Source organism: Heliangelus exortis, chromosome 2, assembly GCF_036169615.1.
Source record: "Heliangelus exortis chromosome 2, bHelExo1.hap1, whole genome shotgun sequence".
In the NCBI taxonomy this organism is placed as follows: domain Eukaryota; kingdom Metazoa; phylum Chordata; class Aves; order Apodiformes; family Trochilidae; genus Heliangelus; species Heliangelus exortis.
The window spans coordinates 143,820,400-143,843,911 of record NC_092423.1 but is presented as its reverse complement, the minus strand read 5'-3'; the positions used below and the strand labels follow the sequence as shown (position 1 = coordinate 143,843,911).

Below are 23,512 nucleotides of genomic sequence, written 5' to 3'. Positions count from 1 at the left end.
CGGTCCGGGCACCACGCGCTCGGCTGACCCCTCGCGCTATTGATGATGTTTCTCCCCGCGCGCCGCGCTGCGCCCCGCCCACCCGCACGCACCCCGCGCTCATTGGTGGAGGCGGAGCCGGGAGGGGCGGGGCGGGGAGGTGCAGGGGGAGGGGCGAAGCGGGACGGCCCCACCTCTCCTGATGGCGCGTGCGTGAGTGCGTGATGCGTGCGGGGAAGGGGCGGAGAGGGGGGGGGCGGGGCGGGGCGCGCGCGGGGTGTAAGGGGGCGGGGATTGGTTGCCATGGGAGTGACGTCAAAGTGTGTCGGGGACAGGGAGCGGAGACACGGAAAAGGTCAAACTAAAGGCGAGGAGGAGACGCGGGCGCAGCCCGGGCCAGGCCGGGGCCGAGCCGAGGCCGAGCCGGTCCCGGGCGGCTCCGCGGGACCCGCCGGACAAACGAGGGCGGCTGTGGCGGCCGGGCGGGCGGGCGGGCCGGCCGGGTGAGGCAGCCCGGTCCGGGAAGCCCCTACGGTCCGGGCGGCGGAGCCGACCGCCCCCCACCCCCCACCCCCCCGCCGCTTCCCCTCACAGGTACGGGCGAGCAGCGCCCAGGCGGGGCCGCCCCGCTGGGGAGGCGGGCTGGGAAGCAGGGACAGGCCGCGGCCTCGGGGCGGTGAGAGGGGCGCGGGGAGGGGGCCTTGGGGCAGGGGCTGCGGAGCCGGGGACCGGAGGGGTGTCCTGGGCGGAGCGGTGTGCAGCCTGCAGCCCCCGCCGTGTGGGGGAGCCTGGGGAGGGGGCTCCGCACCCCTTTGGCTCTGGGGAGTGGGACGAGATTCTTGCGTGGAGGGAGAGGAGCCCCGCACCCTTCCCGGCTCGAGGGTCTCTTTGCACCGTACAAGCCATGTCCTCCCCCTCACCTCCCTGCGCTTTGACCCTTTTGACCTGGGAACAGAAGTTGGGCTTCTTTTTTTTATCTTTTTTTTTGTGTGTGTGGGCTGCAGGAACTTCTGTCCCCCGGCCCGGCCCCTGGCTTTGCATAACTTGTCTCCCCAGTTGACTGTCCCTTCTTCCCTGCACTTTGCCCTTGCCCGGTGGTCTGTAGCACGAGGGAGTGAAACTATTCAAGGACTGGCTTTTCTTTAGTGAGAAAGCTGAATCACAAAAGAGACAGACATACTAATTATATATACCTATATATATATATATATACGTACATATATATATGTATATAATTGCACACACAATCCTTTTTCCCCCGCAGTAGCCCAGTGCTGAAGTAGGATTCTGTGACAGCAAAGAACAAGGCCCTTGGGTGTGATTTTTTCTTTTTTAAGAAAACCCTGGAGTGAAGCTGTTATTAGCATGTAGAGTTTTGAATGCCACAGGCAGTCTGTTCATGTTCAAAGAATAATTTAGAGGAGCAGCTATGACTCATTAATAGAAAGTATTAGTTGCATGAAGGCAAAACCAGGTGAAGTTTCTCACTTTACTCTGTGACCTTGGATCAGTCTTGCTCCATCAGTCCTCTGTTTAATGGATCAGGAATAGAGTTGCTCTCCAAAAACATATTGTGAATAAATATGCTAATGACTGTGAAATCCTCTATAGTAATAACTGGTAGATAGTGTTGTTTCTATTGTAGAAGCATAGGAGATGTAGCCAGGCTGCAGGTGTTCTGCTTGCAGAATTTTTGTGTAGTAGGTACTTGCTTAAAGCAGTGTTTAATGACCTGTGATACTGCACAATGTGCAGTGTGGTCATTATGAACTCCATATTTTTATGGAGAGTTCATTGTCATGTGCTTTTACAGGGCTGCCATTCCATAATGCAGGTAGTTCATGGGGGTTTTTTTCCCCCCTGTTTGCCTAGAGCAAAACTGATGTCCCTTTCTGCTGCCAAGGAAACCTTTTAAATTTCTAATGTAGCTGATTTGATAGTTGACATCTGTCAGATATATGGTGCTAGATTTGGTGATTTTGTAGGTAAATCAGAGATACTCTGATGTGATATGATGAAGAAATTACTTCTGGTTTGTAACTTACTGTGATGCCATTGAGTTGTACTTGCCAGGGTTGGGTAGTTGCATTAACTTGATGCTATCTCAGGGGTCCTCTTTATTTGCAAGAAGGTACTAAAGAGGTTGACAGAAAGTTTTTTACTTGTGTAATGAGAGAATAATAAAATGGAGTAGTTCAGTTTCAGGAACAGTATTTCACCTATCACCTTCTATGATGCTCTCCATAGAAAACCAAACACCTTTTAGGCAAAAACTTCAATACAGGGGTCCTAAAGCTGTGAAGGAGTTCCCTGTCCTCGGTCACAGGCTGCTTTGAAGTGCAGTGAGGCCACTGCATTAAGAGGTGAAAGCAGCCAAGTGCAGAGCTGGGAGCTGCTGCTGTGAGTACTCACCTCAGGGAGCTAAGTTTTCCCTCCATACAGTTTTACTTTATGCTAACTTCTTTTTTTCTTAAGAAAACTTAAAGCTGCTCGGGTAAAATGGCAATTCTTGGTTAATTCAGAATATGTAGGTGCCCTGGAAAAAGTCAAATACCCAGTTTCATAGCTACCCTTAGGCATCTTTAATTTATGCAAGCAGGGCTCACCGGTAACTGCTCTAAGTGTCATTGACCTTAGTAGGTTTGCAGAGGTCATACTTTAAAATGGGTAAGTTGTGCTTGAACTATTTTTTTTTTAAGTAAGTATTAGGAGCAAGTATGTGTGTACCCCTTTGCATGCTTTTCCAGTTCTCCATTGCATTTTCTGCTTTTCTTTAGAGTCTTGCTTTTAAGTACTTCAGTAGACATAGAGTCTAATTGGAACTTATTTTTATCTCTCATTTTAGGAAGAAACATGATGTTTTGAAAGCAAATTGTTTGTTATCTTGGTAAAGCAGAGCAAACTGTGAGGTTTTACCAGCAGCTAGGAAGGGCAGTTTTAGGATCAGAGAAACTTGGCCAGCACAACCCAAATGTATGCGGGTGACATCAGCATTTTCCTGAGCCATTTATGCTGTTCACTTCTGTTGGTTCCCAGCAGTGACTTGTGCCTTATGTAAGCTTGCACTGTACATCCTGTCCTGCTGGTCTCATGCATGGAAATTCATTGGTGTTGTCTTACTGTAGGTTTTGAGAGCTGGATAGTTACTGGCTGCTTGTTGTCTCAAATGTCTACATGCAAATTTCTCACGAGCATGCTGAAGAGATCCATGCCAGGAGCATAATGCTGTCTTCCTAAGAGACATCAGAGGAACAACTGGGGAAAAAGACACAGCTGGTCCCCCTGCTCTGTTAGGTAATGAAAACTGTCTGTAACCACTGTGAAGTAATGTGGTGATGGAGCACATAGTGAGAGAGGGGTTTTACTGGGCAGAAGCCTTGATCCGTACCATACATGGCTGGAACACTGATAGCTTATGCTAAAACATAGGACCAAAGTTGCAGAAAAGCTTTGATAATATTAAGACTGTAAAATAAAGGCTTTTATATACTATTACTTCTTACTATTAGGTCTTCAAGAGGAGTTGTGCCTTCAGATACTGGTGCTTTAAACTTTTTCTTGTAGTTAGCATTTAGTGATCTATAATGAAAATGCTGGCACTTGATGATGAAATTGAGACAAACCTTTCCTTACAAGCTCTTAAACCCCAACACTTCTGTTTTTCTTGCTTACTAAATCTAGCTTGAACTTGCTGGTGTAAAATCCTGTAGTAATGAAATGTTTATACAGAAATCGGGCACCTTCTTTGAATGGTATCTAATGTTTCAATTTCAAAAATAAAACCTGTTTAAAATCTACTTTAGTCTCTTGTTAGTGCTCTAGCAGTCTGGGGGGAGCCAAATTCCTGCTTACCTGTTCTGGTGAATGTGGTTGTCTTTCTCTGGCACTATGGCTTGTTGTGAACAGCTGGAAAGTTTCCTTACAAGCAGTTGTGTACATGAGTGTACAGGGTGTACAGCTCTGCACTGGAGTTACACACAGAAGAGAAAAAGGGTTGATATGGAGGAGAAGCACATGTGGAGAGGAGTGCTGGTGTGGCCTCTGGAAGTAATGAAGAAATCTTTTCTGTGCCTTGCCACGGCAAGTGGTCTGTTTCACACTGCACAAAAAAATCTTAGTGTAATGGAGAGATGAGGAATGTAAGACTGGACAAGGAGACTGGTTATCTGAAAAGGAACAGGTACAGTGCTTTGACACTTAAAAACTAAACACATTCCTGCAAGTAAGCCATTCTTGCAGAGTTTAAGGAAAATAATGGGCAAAATATTTGAGAGAGACTTGAATTTTCATTTTGCTTAGGGAGTTGAATTATCAGTATTACTTTTATCACGTTATCTGGGAATGCATGGTCTTTTTCTAATTCTTTTGTTAATTTTTTAGGTATATGTAAATATCTTTTAAAACCATGTGCAGGAAAATGTACAGGAATGCAGTTATGTGCATTTTAGAGACTAGCAGCTGTAAGAATAAACCTCTTAAAAATAAAATTGTACTTCAGAAGCACCTGCTTGTAGCACATTCATGATTCCATTAAATTGTATTTTATTGCTTTACAGATACTTACGTGAATATGAAGGCCCACTTATGTGTTGCCATTATTCAATAGCCTTTTCATTCTGTAGATGTAAGCAAATAAAATGTAGTCTGCATGCTTAGATCTTCTAAAATATTTATAAGAAAGTTGGCTCTTGGAAAAAATTTCTCACAGGATGCAGTGGGTGTCAGGTCTAAAGGTCAGTGGCAGACAAAGTCAAATGAAGGCTCTTTTGGATTGTTTTTTCTACTTTTTATTTTAACAATCACTCTTTGTCTAAAGAAGCACAGAATCTTTCCTTGTTACTTTCTGAATTTCAAAATGCTATTGGGCATTTGCAGGTCCATTTGAACTTAAATGTTTTGTTGAAAAGTTTTTTTTTCTGTAGGAGAGGAAGGAAAAAAATAGTGCAGTTAATATATTCATGAACTCTTAGCTCGGAAGTTCCTGGTGTAAATCAAAAAAGCCAGATGGGGGTTTAAGCAACTGTCATATACAACTTAGGAAACAAACATTCCTGATACTAACAAAAAGGCCAGATTTGAACTGCAAAATTAATCCCAGCGTTTTTTTCAACACATGATAAAATTTGACTATAGCAGCCATAGAGTTAATGGAGACAACTGTCAAGTTCTGTGAAGCAGTGGATTGCCTAAAATAAAAATACCTGTAGGCTCACACTTGTATGTATCTACTGGTGATTAATGCTCATGCTGCAGTTTAAATGGCAAAATAAGCATAAGCAGTGGCTGACTTGGTCTCAGATCTATTTCCTATCTTGGTATGTAAATATATGTACATGCTTAATATGTGTAATTTATCTGTATTATATATATAAATATATTTAAAGATGGGAAATAATAGTGGGGTTTTTTTAAGTGCTTTATGCCAAAACCTTCTCTGTATTGGAGTTGATTTGAAATGTAATGACTGGGGAGTCCTAGGAAATAATCCTGCAGTTAATATTCACTGTATGTGTCAGTGACCTGGAAAAAGTGTACAGGAAGGTGCTGAAAAAAAAAAAAAAAGGGCTAAAAAATCCAATTATGGTAAAATATGTCAGAGACAAGAGGAGGAGTGGGCAGATGGCAGTCAGTATAAACAGGTGAATAATCAGTTTGAGAACAAGCTAAATAGACTGTGCAAGTGAGTATGCTCTTTGCATGCTGGTTGCATTTTTAACATGATGGGACTTTCCCTGTTGTGATCTATAGAACAGAGAAGTAAAAATCCTGTATCATATGTAATGGTGAAAGCATGCCTGTCTTTCTCAGAGGGAAGTTCTGGGATGTGTAGGGAGGTCAGTGCTTCCAGAACCTGACTTCATGTTTATCAGATCTGTCATTGGCATATATAACATGGACTAATAATGTTGAAATTATCTATAATCGTAGTAGTGCCCGGACAAAACAGATATGCTATGGGACAATAGTTTTTTTTTAACCTCTAAAATGGTCTAGAAGGCAGCAAGACGTTTTTGATAATGTGTCTACTTAATTTATTTTATCTAATTTGGCTGGAAACTTTTTGGGTAGTTGTCTAGCCTAACTTCACCTAGCTTGGTGATCTTTTCCAGATTGTTGCTTGAAGGCAGTGTTGGAGTGATGAAGTTAAAGAACAAAGGCATAGTTATATAGTTGAATCATTGATCCTGTAACACCTATCTCAATGCTAAGGATTATTAAAAAGCAAACAAAAAAAAAAAAAAGCCAAATCTGTTTCTTTCTTAAAAAAGCTTAAAATATCAATTTGTAATTGTTGTTCTGTTGTACTGCTGATCAGCATGTTGGTCAATCCATTAACAGTCCCAGTCTTTCCTTTTTATATTTGTTTCAAACTGTGTTTTTGTTTTTTTTTTTTTTTTTTTTTTTTTTAGAGGGTAAATTAAAACGGTAATGAACTTATCTAAGAAGAATACCCTGCTCCCCAGTACAGAGGCATTGCTTTCTCAGAGCTGGCACTGAGAGGAAGCAGAAGCCACCTTGCAGTTTAAGATGCATTTAGTACAGATAAGTTTTCTGTGCCTGAAGTTACCCTTTAGTAACACCATTTTCCTCCTTCTGTTACATCATCTTGGGATGTCTCAGTTTGAACAACACCGGTAGACTTTTAACAGCCCAAGAAGCTTGAAAGAATTAACTCCAAATTTCTGCAGAAAAGGTTAGAATGGTAAAGGAAAAAAGATAAAAATATTCACTAGAAGTGCCCTAGATAAGATTTTGTGTCTGAGGGCATGTTGAATCCTGGGGAAAGAGAAGGCTAAGCCAAAAACCTGTTAAATTCTTGTGTTTAGCACTGAATCAGCATGATAGATATCAAAGTGGTATTAGTAGAATTTGTAAGATTGTGGGCATTTCATATAAAGAATATAGAAATAAAATAAGTTGGTCCAAAACAAATTTCTTTCTGTGTCAGAGTTGTGTGGAGAATAAATGTTGGAAGCTTAACAGGAGTATAATAAATCAAACTGCCAGATGAGCCTCAGAGGAGTTTCTTAATTCAGTTCATTGTTTTCTCTGCAGATACAGCAGGGCAGAGCTAAATGCAGGGCTGTCACTCTTCTGAAGTTCAAAGTGTTTCTGAGTGTTCCAGAAGACTGAGCTCTTCTCTCTGCCTTATCTTAAACTGCTCGTTTTATCATTTGGAGTGTTCAGTGCACTGAGTACTTGTATAGGCAGAAATCACAGTTGAGTTTGCCTTTTGGGTGAGTGGGGAGGTATTTTGTGTACTGTTAATAACATAGAAAAAGCTTAAAACTTCTGCCTTCTGGAAAATACCATTTCCCACAGAAGATGCCCTGCTGACCCCTTGCAGCTTGGCAGAAAATGCTCCTTAGTGTGTGAGCTTCCTAAGCACATATCCTAGGATACAAACTGCTCAGGACTGCTGGCACAAAGTATTTTTTTTCTGTTTTAACTTTCACCAGACTTTCTCCTTGCCCCATATTCTCAGTACCAGAAAACAGAGGAGTAAAATAGGGGGCAGAGTTCTTTAGTAAGAGAGAAATTTGAAGCAGAAGGGTTTAAGTAGAACAGACTGAAAACTCTGTTCTGGTTTAAGCAAATGCTAACCACCTGCTTAGCTGCTGGTACCTGCAACTTCTAAGGCACATCACAGCTGTTGGACCTGTGGAGTCAGTAGTGTCTCATCAGTGTTAGCTTTGATTAAGATAAGTTACATTTGCTGTGAGTTTTCTATCACATCTTCCTTTCTTTTGCCTCATTCTTACTGGCTGGGACTGTGAAAACTTGTTTGTGGCTCTTCTGGGATATGGGAACCTTTGTGTGTAAAGAATATTGTTTATTCTTCATGCCCATATTCATTCTGCTGGCTGACTGGTCCATACTTGATATGTGTCATTACTTTTGCATACATTCTTTCAACATATTCATGCACTTAGTATCATGTGTAATGCTAACCTAGTGTTTTCTGAGAGTACCTTCAGCTTTTATGGAGACCACATGTGATATATTATTAGCACTGCTGATAAATTTGTAACTAAATTATCTGATTATATATGGATTATGCTTGTAAATAGATATTTCTCATCATTGTCCCCCAGTCTACTTCTTTTGGAGTTTTGCTTCGCTTAAGTGATTGCTTGGTAAATTTTAATCTGTAAAACTTTAACTTAAGACTAATCAATATTGCACTAACTTCTTAAAGGATAAATAAACACCTTTCTTCTGTCAAATTACGTTAAGACAAGAAATACTATAGGCAACTATTTCTTTAATATTAATTGGACAGGTGTCTACTTTATCCCAATAAGACAAAGGCTGTGTTTTAAAGAATATTTTCCTTGGTGGCTGTTTTATGATCCCCCTAAGGACACCTTAGTTTTCACATAGCCCTTTGCTGGGCTATGTTTGCTGGGGTAACTGAGCTGTCTGCTGACAGGATCAGGCACTTTCAGGTCACCAGAACACTGGGAATGTTCTCGGATCAGGGAAATCAGGGCTTCTGCAACCTGTCCCCAGTCTGTTCTGATTATATCAAGGGAGTATTTCAAGGAAATAGCAAGCAAAGTTAAGGTGATTTCCAGAGTTTTATGGAGATTAGTGTGCTGTATCTCTTGGCTTTATAGAAGGAAACTATAGCAGTTAAGAGCTTGCCATGTTCAAAAACTTGAATCAGCTGTGATAAGACAGATTTCCCTTAACAAGGACACTTGTGATATTTTCTTTGCTTGGAATACATCTGTTTTGACTCTTCCCTCTCATCTGACTTTTTTAATTTGAATTACTCTGTAACTTGAATAATCAGTTATTGCATCTGATTAATTGCTTTTAACATTATTAGTTACAAAATAAATGTAGTAGTTTATGTGCTCAGACATTATGCAGTTATACATGGTTTTTCATTTCATTTTTTGCTGTGTAACTTCTTTGAGTTCAAAAGCCTAGTAAAAATTTTACAGTTACTTTTTTCACTTTGAATGTGGTGACTAAATGACTTGTCTTGATAAATACACCAGTTGGATCAGGACCTGCTAAGCTGGTGGTTCAATTAAAAGTCAGGTTATGCCAAATATTAACCAGAAGCAGTAAAATCTTGGGAAAGCAGCATGAGTCTAGGTACTTAAACATTCCTTGGTTCTAAAAAAACTGAAGCTGTGATCCTGTATGTTAATGTGAAGTTGCATACTACAGTGTTGGGGAAAAGTACTGGTTTATTTGTTGGTTTTTCTTACACAACACAAATTTCAGTGTGAAGTTCCTTGTTGTAGTAAAGACTTCTTGCTTTTTTTAAAATTAAGAAACAAGACCTTTTATTTACACAGATGAATTGCTGTTGTGGGCAGTATTACTTCTAAATTTCTCTTAGGAATACCAGGAATGTTAATCATTAATAATTTTTCTTTTTGTGAAAAGGGGAGTATTTTCCTAGATCACCTGCTTTAAATAAAAATGTCAGTACTGGTTTTCTGTCAGTTTACTGGTGCACTACAAATCTTCTATTGCATAATTTTCCTGAATAGTATAGATAGTGTGTAATACTCTGTTAACTTGAACTCTGTGGATCTCTCCTTCAGTTATTTCCTCACCCTCTTGATTGTAGAGCAACCTCTTGATGGCAGAATCAAGAAGTTATTTTAGTTGTCTGGTTCATCTTTGCTCAGATCAGAAAGCTCAGGGGCTTTTTGATCATTGAAGACTGAAGCACTGCACTGTACAGATTGTTGGTAATTTTGTGATGTTTTCTGTTTAAGCTACAGCTTTTAAGTTAGAAAATATAATTAGTCTGAGGAGCTTTACTTTTTTGTAGTTATGCTGGAATTTGAATGATTATGAGACTTCATTGGTATACGGAGCTTGAGAGATACTGCCAACTATGATATTTTCTTGCATTTAGCTATGCTAAGGCAGCTGAATTTTTGTGGCTTTGTGGAAGGGCAGTGAGTTTTGCTCTGTTATTGGTGCTTTAGTTTATTTTATAGACTTATTGGAAGGCTGTATTTGCAACATTTCTTTAAGTGTGACTTTATTGGTCCAGTTGCACAGGTTAAGTTTTATTTAACTGTTTTCACAGAACATACTTGTCCTAGAAATGCTATGGATGATGCTTATTACTCTAGTACCAGTTACATTTTAATTCTTTACACTGAAAGAAAATTACAAACTGCACCTGAAATTTTATTTTTTTTTTCTTTAATAGATTTGATTCCTTAGAGGAATTTCATGTTATTACAACATTTTTGTAGAGCTAACATGGTCTCCATGGACATCTGCTTAAGATAGAACAGTTCTGCAAAACTGACAGAGAATTTGCAGCTGGTCACTCAGATAAAGAATAGAAGTAGTGGGTGTCTAAAAAGTAGCTTCCAGTAACTTGTCCCAGACTTGCAGGTAAGCAGCATAGAAGAGGCTGAGGAAAAGAGATGATTTACAGTCTCCAAACACTTTGAGAGTTTTCTTCAGTTACTTATCCTTCAAAAGCCTTTGAAACAGGTGACAACTATTGTGGAAAGATCTGTGAAGGTACCTTTTAGGTTTTTCAACAGGTGAAATAAATCTTAAGGGCTGTAGCATCCTTGATCTTCAAACCTCCTTCAGAGAACATCACGTGGTTTATGAACTGAGTGGGATAGGATTCCTGTAAAGAACAATATGTTTGCTTATTTCTTATTTTTCATGTATAAATGTGGTGAAATGAGTTGGGTGGCTTGAAGTATGGGATTTTTTTTTTGGCTCCTTCATTTTGGGGATGTGCCTACCTTTAAGGTTTTATTTTGGGCTCCAGTAAAGTTTGCTGTGTAAATTTGATTTTACCAGGTTTTTAATGTAGAAACTTCAGATTCAGTGATGGTTTTGTACAGAAGCTTCACTCAGAGGTTTGGCTTGCATCTCTGATGCAAACTTCTCTGCAGAGCTGATGAAGTAACCAATGCTCATGTGGTAGCAGCTGGCCACCAAAGCACCCATCAAAGGAACCACATCCTTGGTTAGAGGCTTTCACAAATATTTTTCAGGAATATTAGTATTCAGGACTGTGTTATACTGCCAAGTTATTCAGGGGAGAAGTTTTACCTTAGGTGCTTAGATGCCTTTGATGGCTTGGAGGCACTTTAGTTTATTCTTGCATTCTTTTGGTTGGTCTTTGTTTCATCAAGGTCAGGATGCTTTCTGGATTAATCTGTACTGCCCACATACGAGCAGGTGGTGTGTTGGTAATGTAAGGGCAGACTGCTAATTCTCTCCAGCATTTCAGAAAAGTGATTTCCATGTAAGTCCTGCTCAGTTGATTTCTGTACAGGTAGAGTCTGCTGTCTATTTGGCATAGAAGTCTGTGGGGACAGCACATGAACATACAATCTTAACAAACAATGCCTTGGGACAGTTTTCAGACTTGCAGCTGGGGTGAGCTCTGAGCAAAAGTATCCAAAAAGCAAGATAATGGTACCAGGTAGTGACCTAGGATTCCTCTTCACCAAGCTGTTTTGTTCAGTGCATTGAATGACTGCTTAATCTGTTGGTCCTAAGTGTGAGTCCTTCTACTCCTAAACTACTCCCAGACTGTATACTTAGTTGGTTCAAGTCTGTCACTAAAACTCTGCATTTTTAATGTGATAAGATAACAGTTCCATGGGCCATACTGTCCATCCTCTTTAGTTTACTATAATTTGAAAAGATGTATTTAATACTAGAAGGAAACAAAATTGAAACTTGCTAGGGAAAAATAGAGTCTTAAAATCTGTAGTCTATCCCTAAATACAAGGCATGCTTTTACATTGATTAAGAGTGACATTTTAAAAATTTAATGTTTAGAATTGCCTCATGAGAAACATTCTACTGCAAAAAGAACATTGAGTGATCTACAGAGGTGACCATGGGATAATGTTTGGCAGCATAATTTCAGTAGGCATAAGTATAAAAGCTATATTTTTTCTGTATTTTTTAAAATACTTGGCATCGGTTGTTTAAAATAGTTTTAACATTAAATATTTGTGATTTGAGGTGCTAGCTATTTATAGGAAAGTCTGTACTGATGTCATCTCTGGATAATTCTTTGTTCAAAGACTTTATTGACTTCATCATGTCTGAGGATAATTATATAAGCAAGGCTATTGCTGATGGAAGGGTATCACGGGAATAAATGAGGTCATGGTGTTTCCAGTATAGTGACAAACTTCTGGAGGTCTGGCCCAACAATAGGCTGAATAGGGAAGCTGGGATGCCTTATCCCTGGAAGTGTTCAAGAAGCAATTGGATAGGACTTGGAGGAACCTGGTCTAGTGGGAGTTGTCCCCATCTATGGCATGGGATATGGAACTAGATGATCTTTATGGTCCCTTCACTCTGAAACCATTCTATGATGGTTGGATGTGGTGATCTTAGGGTTCTTTTCCAACTGTGACAGTTCTGTGATGATTCTATGAACCTATTCAAAGCAGGGCTCTAATTAGCAGTTGGTGATATCTGCTCTGGCTTTGTTGTACAAAGCCATGGAAACCCCTGAGGACAGAGAATTCACAGCCTCTCAGGAAAGTCTGGTGCTTTACCACCCTCCTGGTGAAAATGGCCTCCTGGCCTGGATCAGGAACAGCGTGGCCAGCAGGTCCAGGGAAGGGATTCTGCCCCTGTACTCAGCTCTGGTGAGGCCACAGCTTGAGTCCTGTGTCCAGTTCTGGGCCCCTCAGTTCAGGAAGGAGATTGAGGTGCTGGAGCAGGTCCAGAGAAGAGCAAGGAGGCTGTGAAGGGATCCAGCACAAGTCCTGTGAGGAAGGGCTGAGGGAGCTGGGGGTGTTCAGTCTGGAGAAGAGGAGGCTCAGGGGAGACCTCATCACTCTCTACAACTCCCTGAAAGGAGGTTGGAGCCAGGTGGGGGTTGTTCTCTTTTCCCAGGCAGCTCTCAGCAAGACAAGAGGGCACGGTCTCAAGTTGTGCCAGGGGAGGTTTAGGTTGGATAATAGGAAGAAATTGTTTACAGAGAAGGTGATGAGGCATTGGAATGGGCTGCCCAGGGAGGTAGTGGATTCTCTGTCCCTGGAGGTTTTTAAGAAGAGACTGAATGTGGCACACAGTGCCATGGTCTGGTAACCACAGTGGTAGTGGATCAAGGGTTGGACTTGATCATCTCAGAGGTCCTTTCCAACCTGGCTGATTCTGTGGTTCTGTGAAAAAGTTTGTCATTATGTTCAGCTAGAATTTTCCATGCTACCTTTTATAGCCATGCTGCTTTCTTGTCCTGTCTGGTAGAGCTGAGAGGGTTCTGGTTGACTTGGTGTCATGGTTTAACACTGGACAGTTCTTAGTTGGTCCCTAGCCTTTTTTCCAGAGAAAAGAGGTCCATGTGCGTCAGTTTCTCCCTGTGGTTGATGATCCTGAGGCCTTTCACCACTGTGGTAGCCCAGGGCTCGGCATCCTCCTTGAGGTGAGAATCCTCCCCTGAGCACTCAGCACCTGCAGAGTGGCCTTGCCAGTGGCAGGCAGAGAAGGGATCCCATCCCTTACCTGCAGTCCTCTCTGCACTTTGCCTTCTCTGCAGTGAGATGCTGGTTCTTGTTTCAGATGGCTTCAGCCCCAGCACCTGGGCCTCTTCCAGCAGGGCTGTTCCTCAGCCAGCTTTCCCCAGCCTGTGCTGATGCAAGGGGTTCTTCTGCCCTGGGTGCAGAGCTCTGTGCTTTTCCTTCTTGAACCTGATGAGGTTTGGCCCCATCCTTGGGTTTCTCATGGTCTGTCTCTGTTGGTAGAAGTGCAGCCATTCATTGTGTCAGCCCCCTCTTCTTGTCTGCCCCCCTCCACTTTACAATCCCCTGCCAGTTTGCAGAGGGTGCGTTTGTGTCACCTTCCTGCTTGCCAATGGCTGTGCTTGGAGCCCTGTGCTGGTTTTTTTGGGTTGTCCTTTGCCAGCTTGCAGCTGGACATTGAGCTGTTGGTTGCATCCTCATGATCCAGAGTTCCAGTTTTGCAGCTCAGCTTCTCTCCTGTTGGTGAGCTCAGGCTTCCTCAGCTCCTGGATGAAACTGCAGTGGGAGACTGACATGAAAGTTGTCCTGAAGTCATGTTCTGTGCACCATTCAGCTTTTATCAAAGTAGCCCTCCAACTCTTCATGTGAGGTTGGTTTGGTACATTCTGCCTTTGAATCATTAACTGTTCATGGTTACCTTTGTGTCTGCATTTATGAAAATTAATTTAAATTGGTGTGTTCCATGTGCCTTCCAGAAGTTGGTGGAACTCCAAATCCTCTTCTGACTTTCTCGTATGTGTTGGGTTTTGTGATTGTCAGGAACCTTCTGTGAATGCCTTGACACTCTTCTAGATGATACTGTCAATTATATATAGAATATAGCAAAAGAAAAAGGAAAAATCTTTTAATGGTCAGTATGAAAATCAAATATTATTTTAATGACTTAAAGAAGAGAAAAGAAAAAAAAAAAAAAAAAGAATTCCTCTTCTTATTGTAGTGTAGTAGCTAAATGTTAAATATTTGTTACATTGCTCCAAGTAGGAAACATGATGACTCGGATATGTCAGTTTTATTCCTGGCATATTTACAGACTAGGAAGGTCTGTTTTAATTCCTGTGGTGTTATAAATTATTGAAAGAGGCTGATTATAGAGGAAGTACTGTTTGAGAGAGGCTATGAAAGTAGTAATTCTCCAAGTCTGTTTGTTAGATCCTTAAGATAGAGAATATGGAATAAGTTTTTCAAAATGAGGTGCTTTGCCAGTGAATTGTCTCTGTTTCCAGTTACTCTGGAAGTAAATCCTGAACATTTTTTTCTTTGTGAAACTTACATTTTTAAATAAGTGATAATTGTTCTGAAAGTAGTTGAGAGATGTTTATTTTGGGGTGTGGGGGGGGTTGTTGTTGTTTTTTGTTTGGTTGTTTTTTTGTTATGTATATATTTTTTTTTTAGTATATTTTGTGGCTGTATTGTGTGGTCTTTCTGTTCTGGAGACAACCTGTATGTAATTATTTATATGTTAAAGGTGCAGGTCTTTTGGGTACTATTGCAAACTTTTTTTTTTTTTTTTTTTTTTACCGTTTCACAAGGACAAAGATTCTTTGTAAAACCAAGTACCCTCCACTTATCTGATCTTCATGACTTGCATTCTTCCTGGGTTGATCTTTTTTTCTTTGAAGAAAAAATGTATATGCTCTGGGAGCTAGGTTAGGATTGACACATACTGATGGCTTCTCAGTCTGATGTTCTATAGGATTTAATTGCAGTGAAGGAGTTGGGCTCACTTTATATAACAGGGGAAATAACCTTGTTCCTTTCACCAAGTCTATAGGCTGCAGTAACAATCTCCAGACTTCTTGCCAAAACTGAAAGTGTGAGAGCCAGGATTTGCTGTATTTGCAACTGTACTTGTTTACAAGGATTGAAATATGTTCACACAGGGTTACACTTTAAATGGGAAAATTGTCTTTTACTGACTGTAGATCTCAGTGCTCTGGCTCATACCATTTTTCCAGCAATGTAGTACTATGATGTAGACTTAATTGTTGGACTTCTGCTGCTAACTGATTATCCAAACGTGTCCTTTTTCAGCAGAAGTAAGCAAAGGGACCTTGTAGTATTAATGTCTCCTTGCAGTTCTCAAGTTGTTTCCATCACAGTGTTACAGGGAGCTATTGCTGACAGCTGCTATTACCAGAGAATTATAATTGCAAATGTGAGTGAAAAGTCATTAAGTGAAGGATTGTGCTAAGAGTGTTATTGATCTGGAGTCTGCTATGCCAGACTCAACTGATAATCCATCAAACAAAACCCCCACAAAAACCAAACCTCAGTGAACCCCAAAAAACTCCTACCTAGCCTAAGTATGTATTTCTGTAGCTTTTTTGGTCTATATCTCTTCAGGGAGGTTTCTCCATTCATGCTTGGCCATGTTACCATCAGCAGGAATGGAGGACTTCAACATTTTAGAAAACTTGCTACTGGAAACAGTAAAGACTGATTAATTTGGTTTTTAGGTTATTTTTTTATGGGTAGAGCTCTTGAATAACTACTCAAAGAACATGTACTAAAGGTATTACTTGTTTCTATTTCTTGTCAAGTTTGAGAGTTTTTTTCCCTCCTCCTGCTGTCTTCCACTCTCTTTAATTAGAGGTAACCAGATCAGTTATTGTATATTCAGTAATGTGAACTTTCTTTATATTTTCCAGATTGGAGGCCATCCGAATCTTAAAGATGTCTTTAAAAAGAAAAATCTAATTTTCTACAAAGAGCTTTGTTATGCTGGACTGGAGATGTTGGTTACCTTGAAAGAAGAAATGGCAGACTGTGAGCCCAAATTAGGAATTCGAAGACTTTTCAGGATAACATGGAGAGGTAGCTGTAAAATATTTAAAGTGATTTAATTTGATAGTTTCTAATTAAGTTCCTCCAAGAATCATTCTGGGATTAAACAATCTACTTTTATTGTAGCTCTTTACCATGAATGAGGCAAAAATACCTTTCATGTAAGAGGGACCAAAGGGGAAAAGTAAATAGCTGAAACTATGAAATCAGAACTGTTCCATGGATAGCAATTTTGAGTTGTATGTTAAACCCATTGAGTATGTAAATTCAAAATTTCTGAGTGAATCTTAAGATGGAAGACTTTTATGGGACCATAAAGAAAAGGAACAAATCTTCATGCAAAAGCTGGCATAGTGCATTCACAGAGTATTCACATTTCTCCTATGTCTGTAATTCTAGTTGTTCAGGCTTCTGTCACAGTGCATTGTTATTTAGCTGCCCTGCTAGAAATGTTTAAATCTTAAAAATTAGCAAAAATGGCAGTGCATGTCACTGTACTCTGAGGAAAGGACATACAAGTAAGGATGCTAATACTTTTTTTTTTCCTTTTTCTGTTAATTGCAGGTTAACCTGTTGGTTGAGATTTTTATGAGAGTAATTCATTATGCTAAGTTCTTCCTGTGGTAGATAGGCTCTTAGATTTTTTTAGCTTATCTTTAAAGCACAGTGGTCTTGGATTAGCCATTCCCTGCCCTCTGTGGAGGTGAACTGATCATTGCAGAACTTAACAAGTCACCTGGAATAGACTTGGCTTTATTTAAAAAGTTTATTAAAGTTGGTCTGAATAAGTTCTTGCAGATGTTACTCCACTCAGTGGACAGCCAAGATAGTTTTTTGTAAATAAAGATGCAGTTTTCCAGCCTGAGCTACGTTGTGCTTAGCCTGAGGAATATAAAACTGAAGGTCTCCAATTGCTGGCATCATTCTTAACCACAGCAAAATAAATTTATAATTTTGTTCTTTATTCAGACTTAAATGTCGGGCAATTGGGGAGAGGCCCTTTTGAATCTGTATCTGAACTTTATTTTGGCTCTCAGCATGATCTTTTTTCTGTATCTATTGGAGATGATGTGATTTGGATTACATATGAGAAGTTAGCTATGCACCTTAAAATGTAATGCTGATTCAGACACATTGTTTGACCCAGGGCAAAAGTGGAATAAAAATATTTATGTATTATAATGATAATTAAAAATATATATAAATAGTGAGAAATTGAATCACTTAATACTTCAGTTGGATAAATTTATTTGAGCATTTAATTTGGAAATAAACTTTCTAGTAAAATGAAGTTGTTCTCTATTCCCTGACTACCCACCCCAAACATATGAATAAAAGTAAAAACAGGGACTTGAAGTATAAAGCTTCTGGGTACTTAACTGTAGTATCAGAGGAACGGGCTTGTATTTACATAGACTTGGTATAAATACATGACTATAAGGTACCAAGGGAAGGAATCTTTTAAAAACAAGTGTTTGGATTTATATTATTTTCTTTCCTTATTTTAGACTGAGGAGGAGTTTGTGGGGGAGGCAGAAAAGAGCATAATGAGGACATACCAATTCATGAAGCATTAGTCTTGAAACATTATACTATAGTACTATAGAGTTTTAAAATACTACAGAGTTCTAAAATCCAGAGTTAACTACCACTGCAAAGTTTTCCTACTACTTTCTAGATTTGTGCACAGTTCAAGAATTCTTTTTACATTTAGGATTGCTTAATTCTCAACTCTGCTCTAGTCAATAACTCTGACTTTAAAAAATCAGAGCAATAGTGAATATTTGTCTTCCTGTGTCAGTTCCAGTCACTTTTTCCTTGCATCAGACATCTGTGGCTAAACTGATGTGAGTGGCAGATGGATGGATTGACAAGACCTGGACTCCAAAACACACACTTGAGTGTGCATGCATAGACTCCTTTGACCCCAATTATATTTAACTGTTTCTCTGTGACAACTGAGGCTTCAAATTCAATGAGTTATAGTGGTCATGCTAGTTGCAGAATGAGGACATCTTAAGATGGGGGGCAAAAGAGAAAGAAGAAACTTTCTTTGTCTGCTTGCCTCCTCACCCTTCCTCCCCTCTTTCCTTCCCTTCTGTCTTGTTGAACTCTTTGCTCATGGTGCTTATGTAAAGCAGAGTTCAGTGTGAGTGGTAAAATAAGGCTTGGGAAAATTATAGTAAATCTCTGTGGCCTGAATAGATGTGATTTAGAAATTGTGAATAAACATGAACTTTGTGTCTTAATGGTGTCCCTTTTTTAGTACTAAACCTTTTTTTGTTAAACTGGAATACTGACAGTTGAAGCACAGCTCCTAGGCAGGTGATCATACATTGCTATTGGAAAATGTCAAATAGGTAAATTTTCTGTGTCAAAAGGACTTTGTGTGTTCTCTACCTGTGGATTTAGGAGGGGATTTCACACTTGAATGGATTCTATCTTTATTGCTGTTCTTAAGAAAAACAGTTAAAGGCATTAACAGTAGTCAGCAGTCAAGATTCTTCAGTTTGTGATGACATTAGAATAAACCCTGTTTATTCCAGGGCTTTTAAGCTTTATGGAAATGGGAGGGCAGTGCCTTCAGTGTAAGCTTGAGTATGTTGTCTACTTAGATTTGTTTAAAAATAGGAAGTTTGGGAGAATAGCTGAAGTTCCATAATAAAAACACAACTTCAATTTTGATTGAGCTTCTATAGAAGTCATATTTTTCAAGCATGTAGGCATACAAAGGGATCTGTAATGCCTCTGCCTTTTCTAGCACCACATTTGGAAATGAAAATTTTGACTCCTTCTATACAAATATAATAACTTTGTAAGATGCTATATGTAGTTCACAGTGAGTTTGATAAAGCAGTAAAAGACTTCATTGCCACATATATGGACTGTTTTGTCATGATTTATTTGTAGAAACAAAGGGAGGCTGTGGGGAGTTTGTTCTCTTTGGACAGGTGACATTGTAGTAACCTTCATTATTCCTTAAGAAGTAAGTGTTAAAAGAAAGCAGTGTAAGAAATGGTTCACTGCAACTTAATGCTTAGGAGCCTAATTAGTTGAATACCATGTGCCTACCTCTGCATGAAATAGCCTGTTTCTTTCCAATGTAAAATAGGAATTTTCAGGTTTGGAACAGCTTAAAGGGGCCTTTGTTGCAAGTGACCACTGTTTTTTTAACTATTCTCAAATATAATGAAGGTCAGCATGGTATCCATAGTGACTGCATGCAGCTTCCTCATTAATCTTGGCATACTGATGTAATAACAGAATTCACTTAACTACAACAAGTTTTCAGGCTTCAGGAGTAAACCTTTACTTGAAAATGTGATGTGATTGGGCTTCTGTAATAGAAATCTTGATTATTGTAACTTTTCTTCAATTTGAAACTTGTGATAGTGCCTTTTTTTTGTGTTGCTATCAAGGTCTAAACAGTACCCACCAGAATAAGCAACCTTTAATTGCTGAAGTCTACTTATAATCTGGTAGTAGAAAACTTTTTACTTACAAAATTGATTTTTGAAGGCATAAGGGCTGCTAAATGGGAATGTTTTCAGCTCTGTTACTAAAAGGAGGACGTTCCACTACAAGCTATAAAATCAAAGCGTATGAGTGGTACATGAACATGATCAAGCCAGAATTACATGGTGAAAATTTCCTGCTGACACCAGTTTCAGACCCTCTGTGCCCAATGCAAAGATGGGGAAAATGCTGCTTTTGCAGCAGCAGGAACCTCACAGGAGTCCTTTGAATGTTGACTTTTGGGTTACTTCTGTGCACAACAGTGGGGAATCAGAGTACTAGGATATGCAACAACTCAGTGCAATACACTAAATAATTTACTTTATTTTTTTCTCTTTAAGTGTATGCATTGTAAATATTAATTTTTAATATTATGAAGGTGCTTTTACCTTAAAGGAAATTGATTGTTGCACAATAGAATGCAGTCTTGTGGGAATTTTGATACTACCTTATTGAAGAAGGGAAGTAAAATGGATCCATCCTTAGGTTAATTGTTTTCACTCTCACCCTTGCCCTATCCTTTAATGCCTACCCAAAGATTTTTTTATTTGGTTTTTGTTTGTTGTTTGTTTTTGTTTGTTTTTCAATTAGTTTTAAGCCAAAGGGGTAGGACTGGGACACTGAAAGTAAATGTTTTCATAATTTTCTTAAGTTTCTGTTTCTGATATTTTCTTTGTTATGAATGTGGTTTGTTATGCTACTGTCTTTAATTTTGCATACAGCTTTATTTTAAAGTAAAAGTAGTTACAGGATGTAGGATATATAAAATAAAGTAATACAGGATAGCTATCTGCAAAATTAATTGGATATTCAAAGTGGAAGTGCATTCATTTTTGAGAGCTCCAGGAACTGAGGGTATAGGGGAGTAAAGTCAAGGGATCTTTAAAAAAAAAGTCTGTGTCATTTATATATATTTTAATGTAAAAGTAAAATATATACTCATAAATAAATTAAGATATATAAAATAAATTTATATCAACCTAAAGAGGCCCTTAATATATATTAAAAGTTGAGAATTTGTATTCCACTATGTTGCATTTTAAAACTTTGTTAGTTTAATGAAAGTTGGGGATCTAGAACTGTATTTGTGCTACAGGATATGCAAGTAAAGTTTTCCTCAGAAGTATCTGAACAGTAATAGATTGGAATGGTATAGAATTGTGTCTTAAAGCTTTTCTTTTTCATTTCCCCTTCCCTAAAGGTGACTGGCTGTTTCACACAGTGGTGCAGTGATGTGTAGTAGTCTGTTGCTGTAAACATCCCCGACTGGAAGCTGTACCAGTTCTAGCTTTCAGTCAGATGTTTGCTGCACCTGGCTATTCCTGGACAACATCAGAAGGAAAAGCTGCCATAAACATAGATGTGCATATAAAAATATATATACATAATGCTCTTTCTGTGGACACAGTTGAATTGCCTTGTTATTAATAGTGTAGGTGTGGTTTCTTGAAATTTAGTGTAAAACAGAGATACAAAATTGATGCAAATTTATCACTCAGAACACATCTTCACTGCTTTGTGGTATGAGCTATGGAGTTGTGCTTCACTGGAACACAGCAGCAAGTGGTAGTTAATTTCTTGTTGTGCAGTTATCTTTAAACCAAACTTCTCTCATGAATTGCCTGTTTTAGCAGCTTCTGTTTACTTATTACTCTTAGGAAAAATTATTATAAATGCTGTCAAATACTTACCAGGCATTTTATCTTATGTTTTTTGCTTTTTGTTGTTTTGTTTTTGTTTTGGTTTGGTTTGTTTTTTTTCTGAAATTCTGCCTTCAGTCTCCTATGAGTGGGTGGAGCTCTTATTGTTTGTAAGCTGGATATAACCCAAGACCAAAATTAAAGTTAAACAAATAACAGAGAATGTGTTTTTGCACTAGCAGTGCATTGCTCATACCCTCGTTTGTGGTATGGTCACCCTTGGTTTGTTACTTCCCCCCATGGCACTACAAAGGTTTATTTCTGGTGTAAATCTTTTCTAAAAGGACTTCTTTGGAATAAAATCTTCACTAACTCGGTTCCAAAAACTCCTAAAAGCAATCGTGTCAGCAGGAACAGCTATCTGCAAAAAAGCTTCAGCACTTCCCACTTTTCTCAGGGTGGGATCTGCACATGCTGATTCCTGGATCTTGTATGGGATTTCTTTTCTCCTTTGTTTCTCTCTAGTCTCTGTTTTTAAAGGAATGGCCTGTGCAAGTAATCTCTGCTGCTGCTAAGACAGAAAATACTCTTGCACTGTTTTGCCTCTCCATTCTGTCCTGTCCCAAAATGTTCTTTTTATTCCATAACACTTAAAACTGTTTAATTTATTTTGCTAGTATAGTAAGCCTAGGTATTATTTAACTTTAGTGATTCTGTAAAAGAAGGTTTACGTCCAAAGATGCAAATTCTTGAAAAATGAAAGATTTTGTCTTTGATTTATCAGAGTCAAAGCTACTAGGATTTCTTTGTCCTATGAAAGCCAGACTAGCAAGCACTGAAAAGGTGGTGACTTTTATGCCGGCAGCAAATGACCAAATGTGACCCAAGGACAGGCATTCTTCTGTGATGTCCCATCAGGGTAATTGTTTTGTTTCTGTTACCTGGGTGTTCTGCCTGGTTACACAGTAACATGCACAGCAGTGAAAGGTGCTGAGCTTATTAATGGATTCAATTCAATGCCAGTGTCTCTGCAAAGATGTGTTTTTAAAGCAACTTGCCCATTTCATCCAATCTCATCTAAAATCAAAGTTTTTAAATATTATCTGCTTGACTCCATCATTCACGTGTGTTTATAAAAAAGAATTTGGAACCAAATCTACAGATCTTCATGTATTTTAAAAAAATATGGTACTGGTAGTTGCTTTTCAAGCTGTGTTTGCTGTATATATTTAGCATTTTCTTGTTCTAAAAAGTATTTGGACTTAGAAGAAAGGAAGTGTTCTGCTATCAAATTTCTGTCAATCATCAAAGTAAATGTCTTTTCTCATAACTAATCTGGTAGACATTTTGGTCAGTGCTGTTTCAGCCTTTCCACGTGCCAGATAAAAGCAGTGAGGTTTTTTAAGCTTAGTTCTTGTGCAGTTTGTCAGGCCAGTCTTATGGAATTTTAATTATGCATACATTTATACTGTACTAGTATCTAATACATGTACTGAAACACAGCTGTCCTATGTCTTACCATGAAAACAAATTGAAGTGGCTTGTAACTGCAGGAAATAAATAAATTTTAAAAAGCATATTTCATTTTTGTTTGTTTGAAGTTTTTTTTTTCTTAGTGCCTAAAATACAAGGATCTCCTTTTTTCATGTATAGAAATACAAAGTCCCAAACATCTTAACATATCTCAAAGATATCCCTGTTGTCTGTCTCAGAAGATGGGGGTATTTTTTTTAAGTGTATATATATCTATTCAGTGATTCCACCATTGGGATTACTGGGAAAGGGTAATGGAGTTTAGTCATGCTGCCTCTGTAGTTCTGCTGGTGGGGAGGAGGAGTTGAAGCCACTGCTGCAGATTTAGGCAGCACAGTGCCAAAACTATAACAATGAATTTTGGGAATGGAAGAAGCAGATTTGACACAGCAGGATTGTGATCAACAAGCAAGTTGCCCCACCTGGTTAATGGGAAGCCTGAGACTGTTGCTTACATCATATTGAGTCATGGAACAGCTGCTGCTGTTTTGCAGTGCACTCATTTTGAAGTGGAGGAAAATACCTGAATGAAAAGCAGGTTGAGGGTCCAGAGGC

The 23,512-nt window shown here is 39.2% G+C and overlaps 1 long non-coding RNA gene across 1 annotated transcript; it reads left to right on the top strand.

Moving 5' to 3' along the window:
* The first annotated feature begins 298 nt into the window (after positions 1-298).
* On the top strand, positions 299-18,517 carry LOC139793567 (uncharacterized). The gene is made up of 2 exons (XR_011724652.1): positions 299-3,273; positions 16,133-18,517. It is a non-coding gene; the product is annotated as an uncharacterized lncRNA (long non-coding RNA).
* The last annotated feature ends 4,995 nt before the right edge of the window (positions 18,518-23,512 follow it).